The sequence below is a fragment of the Rhinolophus sinicus genome, linkage group LG01 (assembly GCF_036562045.2).
Source record: "Rhinolophus sinicus isolate RSC01 linkage group LG01, ASM3656204v1, whole genome shotgun sequence".
NCBI lineage: Eukaryota > Metazoa > Chordata > Mammalia > Chiroptera > Rhinolophidae > Rhinolophus > Rhinolophus sinicus.
Genome location: NC_133751.1, coordinates 207,560,568 through 207,568,327, shown reverse-complemented (window position 1 = coordinate 207,568,327; position 7,760 = coordinate 207,560,568). Strand labels below are relative to the sequence as shown.

Genomic DNA, 7,760 nt, shown 5'->3' with positions numbered 1-7,760 from the left:
CCCCAAAGCCATATGCGATGGCCGGACTGCGTTCAGCCTCGGGGTTCCCCAAACTCCAGCTCACAGGGCCCCCATTCCACCTTTCTGCAGCCAGACATGAAAGGGACACAGGTCGATGACAAAGCAGAGCCCAGAGAGGCCATGGGATCCTTGCCGGGCCACAGAGGAGGCAGGTGACCTGGGACTCTGGCCTGCAAGGCCTTCATTCCTCATGGTCTCACCTCCCTGTTCTCCCAACACCAGGTCTTCCCACGCACGCCCCCCTCCACCTCCCAACATGCACCCCCTCGCGCCCGAAGCCCTTCTCTCTAAATGGAATCCATGCAAAACCCAAGCACATAGCTGAGCTCTCTGCTCTCGGTGAGATGCAGAAATATGGCCTGTCCGTCTGCCAGGTGACAAAACAACTGTGTGCTCTTCTTCCAGCACTGCTAGCAGTCACAAGGGAGAGGGGATGGGACAAAGGACAAGAGACAGGGCCGTCATTGCAGAGGTGGCTTTGGGCAGGCCTCCACTCCCCTGTGGTCACAGGCTCGTTTCTGAGAGTGCCTTCCTGAGGCAGGCTCTAGGATGCAAATTCTGGTAGCCTGGGAGTCCTGTGTGGGCCCCAGAAAGAGGAGGGTGTGGGGCCTCCGGCCTTTGGAAGGGTCACAATCACCTCTGTGCCTTGAGGAAGACCCAGTCACAACGGGCCGACCATGTCTACACCTGGGCAGCGCTTTGCAAACCAGCCCCTTCAGTCCACACCGCGTGGGTGCAGGGTGTTGGGAGCCCAGGCACAAGCTGCTGGTGCCGAAACCAAGGTATGACAGAGCCTGGGGAGCGAAGGGACTTGCCTGAAGAGTATTAGCAAGTAAATTCATCAGTACTCGGTGGCTGACTGGGTGCAGGGAGTGCAGGCGACAGGCAGCGCGGGCCACTCATGTCTAATGTGGGCCTCGGGCAGTGAGGAGCAGAGAGCACGCGGGAGGGGGTGAGCGCGCCCTTCACTGGCTTCCCAGGCTCTCTGTGACATCCAGCCGCAGGCAGCTGGTGGCAGGTCAGAGCCGACGACCTCAATCCGAAGCCCTCCGAGTAAAAGGGTTCCAATGGGATCTTTACCCCAAGTCTCGTAACGTGAGGAGTGTGGACTGAGATATGTTTTTGCATTTTACTCAACTGTGCTTATTGATGGCTGGGAGGTGACAATTCAATGCACATGGATCTAAGGGGACATAATTTGGGTCAGTGGTTCCCAAATAAGAAGTGACACCTTGAGGGCACAAGATGACTCTCTGGGGTATGAGGAAAATGTGGTATTTTAAAAAACAAGAAATTAACTTTCCCAATATCTGAAAGACAGACTGAGTGTTGTATGTGTCACATATGTGCAAGGAATCCTTAAGTTTGTATGGATGAGGGGCCATTGTCACCATAGTCAAGAGAGAGAGACAGCCGATTTGGAAAAGACAGCCCCCAGGTGCGGCCCCCGCACAGGTGTGCTCTCCCCCTGACCTGGACAGAGCAGGTGAGGCGCGGGCCTGGAAGCCAGAAGGTACAGTGAGGTTTTCCTGGAGTAACTCAAGGACAAAATATGATCTTGGGTAGAATCATTCCATATCGTCCTGGGTCGCTACACTGCACACAGTCTGCACACACGTGCACGCACACATCTGGTCAGGGGAGTGACGGGATTGGCCTAAGTAGGTGGGGTTCCACACCCACTCTCCCCGCTTCAAGTAGCAAGAAAGGGCTTCTCCATAAAATCCCAAGCAAGATGGTGGGTGTCCTTCGGCCACATACAGGGAAACCTCTGGTTGGTGGCCAGTGCCCCTTAGAACTGGACCACAGTCCCCTTGGTCGGTCACGTGCATGCTCTGCCCCGGGGCACCCGGCTCAGCGCCCCTCCCCCAGCGCACTGTGCTTTGTGAATTCGAATTCACACCAGCTATGTGTGTGCAAGAGCTCGTCCCGCTCTCCATGCAGGATCCTTTACAAGCAGCGAAGACGCCTGCTCCCCAAGTCTCCCCTGGATTGGCTGGTTGCTCTAGCTCCTGCCTCCACACCATACATCTCTCTGCGGAGCCCCGGGTCCATGTGTGGAGAGCGTCCGGAAGGCAGCGCTCCATGTTTTAGGGCTGGGGCCCAGACCAAGGTTTAGTGCCACCAAGCGCCTTGCCAGGTGGCATGAGCCCGCCAGCCACTCCCAGGCGTAGGACTCTGCCCAGCCATGCCACGTGCTCAGCCTCAGTCTGGGCTGTGAGGCGGGGGAGCCCCACGGTGGCACCAGCACTGCGTGCATGAAGGACTCCGTGACCCAAACCAAACCAGCACTTTAGAATAGCAGCCACCTTGTTCCCACGGACACTTGTAAGTCTACGCTCCACCCACGATGTCAAAACAATGAGAAATCAGCTAAAAATGAAATCGGGGCCTGGACCCATCCTCACGAGCTGAGCGACCTCAGCCTGACCTTGCAGCCCAGCAGTAGTTGGTGGGATGCGGGGGGACAACGTGGCTCCAGCAGGGGTTTCTGCCTTTGTTCGGCAGCTGACCGTCGCGCCTCAGCCTTGCTGGACCTCCCTCATGCCTGTGTCTGAGAAATGGTGACAGCCCTAGTCAAACCCAGGAGCCCCACCCCAGCTGGAAGCATTTCCCCTGGACCCCGGGACCCATATTTGATAAATTAACTGAGCGAATGAAGGAAGAAACTGCAAAGCCAGGGCTGCCCCTCGAGGAGGGGGCCTGGCAGTAATGGGGTGCAGATGACCTGGGGACGCACCTCCCAGAGGTCACCACCATTCAGAGGTGCCACATATGCCCGATCTGCTCAGAGCTGTAGCGTGGCGTTACCTGGTTCTCCTAGTACCTCTGCGAGGCACCAATTGTCACCATATTGCAGGCAGGCGGACTGGGGGACGGAGAAGGGAGAGGCTTCGGAAACTCACCCAGGTCTCCCTGTGGGGAAGTCCCTGTTCAAAGCCAGGTCCGGCTGCCTTTAACTTACGTTCGGAACCGGTGAGGTGCGCTGCTGGTGAACTGTGTGTTAATGCAACCGCGTGCTTGCCAGGCTGTGCAGAGACGGGGCGGGAGCAAAGCAGCAGTGGGCAGCCTGTTGAGAGCCAAATCCAGGGCCCTGGGGCAGGCAGCGGTGACGGAGCATGGCCACCCCCACCCTCCATCTCCATCTTCCTCACGCACAATCCTGTCCAGCCACCAGGTCCTGTCTAACTAGCCCCAGGATGCCCTTCGGCCGCTAGTCAGCCTCCCAGGATTCCACCGCAGGAAACAGTCGTGTCCTGGACCTGGCCTGGAGCAGGCTGCCCTATCCCAGGAAAGCACACTGTGGGCACCTTCCAGTACGTCCCAGCTGCCCGCTGTGCCCACATGAGCACTGCTGCTGCTGCTGCGTCTGTTTAGAAGTAGTAAGTCAGCAGCCGCTGACAAGCGGGATTGGCATCGCGTGAATCAACAGTCCAAGCTGCCCCGGCCCTCGTTCCTCAGGCCACACGTGTGTGGCTTTGTGTTGCAAGAGCACTCGCTCTGCCGCCTCTCCCAAGGCTCATGGCTGCACCTGTGACGGGGCTTCCAGGTGGGCAATGGCCTCCGGGGCGCGGTGACATTGCCAGATATCTCGCCTTTTTGTGAGTGTTCAAAAGGGGCACAGAGTAGGATGCTTTGAATCTGCAATTGAAAATAAGAGAGACATTAAAGGCCATCCTGCCATGAATTCCTGGGTGGCCATTAGCAAGCCACTTTAACGGCCTGGCTCTCAGTACCCAAGTCCAAACGCTGGTTTCGACAGTCCCTTCCAGCCACGACAGCCGACGTCCTCACAGCTCCTTGAGCGCAGATAGATCATGATTAAAATGCACCTACGTACTAGAGACACTTGGACATCTCCCATCCTTCAACGGCTGTCAGACAGCTTTTCCATTGCCCTAAGAATACCCAGCATTTACTGGTCTGTTACTAAGATCCAGACACTGGGCCAAACCCTGAAATCGTTCTCGGATTAGCCCCTCTCCACCACTCTCCCAGGCAGCTCAGCACGGCTGCAGGGTCCTTTCATCCCAAGGCAGGTTGTCACCACCACGGCGGCACCACCACGGCGTCGTGTGAATTGCATTCTACTTTCTCGCAAGGAGCAGAATTAGTGTTGTGTTGCGTGCACGCGGGCTGTCACCTCATCTCCACCCCCCTCCCACATCCCAGATGCCGAGGGCCCGTGGACTGTGAAATTAGCAAAGGGTCATGTGCCTGTGAGGGGACAATAATGGACATGCTACTCAGAGCAGAACCGTGTCGGAGGCCAGGAAGGTGTTAGTATTTGCAGACATTTGAAAGCTATACAATTGAAATCATCTGCAATGAGTGTGTTATAAACAAGTCATGTGTTCACTCTACATTTTTCCTAAATATAAAACAGATTTGGATGGATTGTGTGTCAGTGGTGCAAGAGCCGTGGCCACGAACGTGGAGACGTGTTCATGCAGTCCAGGGGACCTCAGTCACATCTCTGTGAGCAGAACCCCCTCCTCCTTCTGGCCCCAAGGTGACTGTTTCCAGAAAAGCTTTAGCTGCTAAGCCCAGACGTCGGCTACATCAACTCACTCAGCTGCTTAAACTGAAGGACGGGTTCTTCAGAACTTAAGTGCAACATACATTCACGAAGGGGATTTCGTATCTGCAGCTTCCTTATTGTGTGACCATCACACTGTCACATTCTCATGGCGTAGAGTCAGGCGGTCAGTTTTTCCATCAGATTAGAACCACAGAGTCCGGGTTGTTGAACTGGAAGGGGTGTCAGAGCTCCGCTTCTCAGATGGGTCCATTTTACAGATGGGAAACGAGGCGACGTGGGAGACTCGCCTTGTCCGTGGCCACAGGGGTCGGTTCCACTACTGGAACGTGAGTCCAAGTCTTCAGACTCCAAACCGAGTTCTCTCCAGAGCTCATGGGTCCCGTCTTTAATCCACGTGGGAATGAGATCAGAAAACGGAGGTTTGCAAATGTCTTCAATACGCCTTCTGTTGCTCAAGATGAGTCCGTTGTACGAAGACAGAATGTTTATGGAAAATCACCTCCTCAAAAACTTTATTTTTCTGACCATCATCATCTGTTTGTGGAAAAACATAGCCCAGCGATAAACAACATCAGAAGGTCTGGCGCAAACCAGAGTTTGTTGCTGGGGTTTTCTTTTGCTATGTACAGAGGACTTTCATTCTTGCCAAGCTCATTCCCTGTGTTGTGTAAAACTCTTCATCTGCAGCTGCATGGCCCTGAGATAAAGTAACTACCATTTTATATTGAGCAGAGAGCAGAGGTGAGAAACTTTCTCCATTAAAGGCCAGATAGTAAATAATTTGGGCTTTGAGGGCCAAATGGTCCTTCCTGCAACTGCTCAACGCTGCCCTTCTAGCATGGAAGCTGCCATAGACGCTGCGTAAACAAATGAGCATGGCTGTGTGCTAATAAAACTTTATTTCCGAAAACAGGCAGAGGGCCAGACTGGGCCTGCAGCTCCGAGTTTGCTGACCCATTTTATATGATGCCAACATACTTGAGTGGAAAGTTCAGTGAATCGTTGTGGTATCAATGGATATATTCGGGACTTTTACAAGCATCAGTTAAGCACTCTACCAACTTACTGACCTTTTAACGTTTTGCCTGGGCATGCTGTCATTGTGTGGTTGTCATCGCTGTCACATTTCAGAAAATTTTTCAAGGCATGCTGTTGGGAAACGTAGAGGAAGGGTCAGCCATGAGTATTTTCTAGATGTTCCACAAAGCTAGGGAGCATCTACAAATGCATGAATAATGATAAAGATCTTGGGTACAGGGATTTTTTTTCTCTCTCATGATCACTTTATGAACTAATCCTAAGCACCCTTCTTCCACATTGAGAATATTTCCAGTGAGGTCGAGAAAGCTCCACCTCTGGATTTCTACGGCGTGAACGGTGGCACATCGTGTAACAGCACAGCACACCACCAGCCACGTGGTGCAAGCTGCCTGTTAGGGAAGGTCTGACAAAGTCTGTCTGAGGGAACGCTTCCTGCATCACTCACTTGCCACCTGAGCCTGGCTGCTCCTTACAGATCTGCTGGCGTCACAACAGGCTTTGTTCCCCGGGTGTGCAGGGAAGAGACAGCCCAGAGCATGGGGATGTCTCCAAACCAAGGGACTCGTAAAGCACATCAAAGTATCCTACAGGAAAACATATGAAAAGAATGAATTAAGATGCAAAACAGGGCATAATGAATGAGTAAAGAGAAAAACTGAAATGGATTAATAAATCCAACAGCTGGGTCTCTGAAAAGATGAAAACGTGTAAACCACTGAGAATCCTAATTATTGAGAAAATAAAGAAAAATACACACTGTTGGGACTCTTCAAAGGGATATATAAGATATAGTGGAAATTTTAAAATACTAACAAATGTTCTAATAGACCCATGCTACTGTGTTTGGAAAAAAGAATCTCAAAACAGTAACTTCTCTAAAATAACAAATTGCCGACAGTGGTTCTGTGCAAGGGAGACTATCTGTAAGATTTGGGGCCTAGTAAACACACCGTGTTTCCCTCTGGGGGAAAACAGGACACGGAGACAGGCAGGTGTGCAGCACAGCATCAGTGTCAACACTGGGACACCATGAGGACGCTGGCTTGGAGCCCACAGGCTTCCTGCAGCCCCTCCCCTGCCTCCCCCAGGTCTGCCCTCAGGCAGCCCAGGAAGTATGTTGTCACTAGGATTGTCACCTCGCCCTCGTCTGGAGGAGAGGAAACAACCCCCCAGTGCTTGAAACCTGGTAATAAATTAGCAAGAGAAATGGAGGTGCAGACACCTGTCTCACCACCCACCAGCCTGAAAACCCCTTTCCATGCGGAAATCCGAGCCAGTGAGCCCTCCACTTGAGGCTGGAGCCTGCCGCACGGAGGCAATTTGGACAGAACAAGGAAACAAGAAATCGGAGAGGAAACAAAAGAACAAAAATCTACCTCCAAAAAGTACCTCATGATGATGGTCTTACCAGAAAATTATTTCAAGCTTTCAAATAACACATAGCAACTGTGGTAAATGGTCTTTCAGAATAGAAAAGAAACTTTTAATTAAAACAAGTGGAAATGTTTACAGTTCATCTTAGAACCAAACATAATTCTTTCACCAGATTTCTCTTGTGAACATACGTGCCAAATTCCTATGTAAAGAACTAGGAAAGAAAGACCAGTGGTCTACAGAGGGAAAAAAAAACACTATCACCACGTAGAGATTACTCCTGGGCTGCAACGTGAGAAATCTATGAATAAAAATCATGTCAATTGGTCAAAGGATAAAAACCATATGATCATTTTAATAAAAGCCAAAAGGGCTTTTGATAAAATTTCATATGCATTCTTCATTTTATGTACACACACACACACACACACACACACACACACACACACGCTCACACTGGCTCCAAGACTGGCTTACCAGTGCTCATGGCAGATTGCATCTTACCCCCTGGTTAGATTGCTCTTACACCATGAGGTTCCGGTGTGTTCACATATGAGAAGGGAAAAAGCAGACGGACAGAGCTGGCCATGAGGGAGGGGTGGGGTGGGGGGAGCTGTGCAGGCACATGAGCGGCCCAGTCAAGAGCCGTCGTCTCACCGGGAAAGAGGAGACGGAAAGGGTAGGGCTGCCAGATAAAATGCAGGACAGCCAATTATATTTGAATTTTAGATAAACAAGAAATATTTTTTTTTACTATAGGAATGTCCCAAATATCCCATGG

General features: G+C 51.8%; 1 long non-coding RNA gene across 2 annotated transcripts; it reads right to left on the bottom strand.

The window, feature by feature from the left end:
- Positions 1-301: 301 nt before the first annotated feature.
- LOC141568574 (uncharacterized) lies at positions 302-6,185 on the bottom strand. 2 transcript variants are annotated; one of them, XR_012491750.1, is made up of 4 exons: positions 6,051-6,185; positions 5,635-5,713; positions 2,928-3,663; positions 302-2,575 (listed from the first exon to the last, which is right to left on the bottom strand). It is a non-coding gene; the product is annotated as an uncharacterized LOC141568574 (long non-coding RNA). The 2 variants fall into 2 exon arrangements; XR_012491745.1 differs by having other exon boundaries at positions 302-3,663.
- Between the last annotated feature and the right edge of the window lie 1,575 nt (positions 6,186-7,760).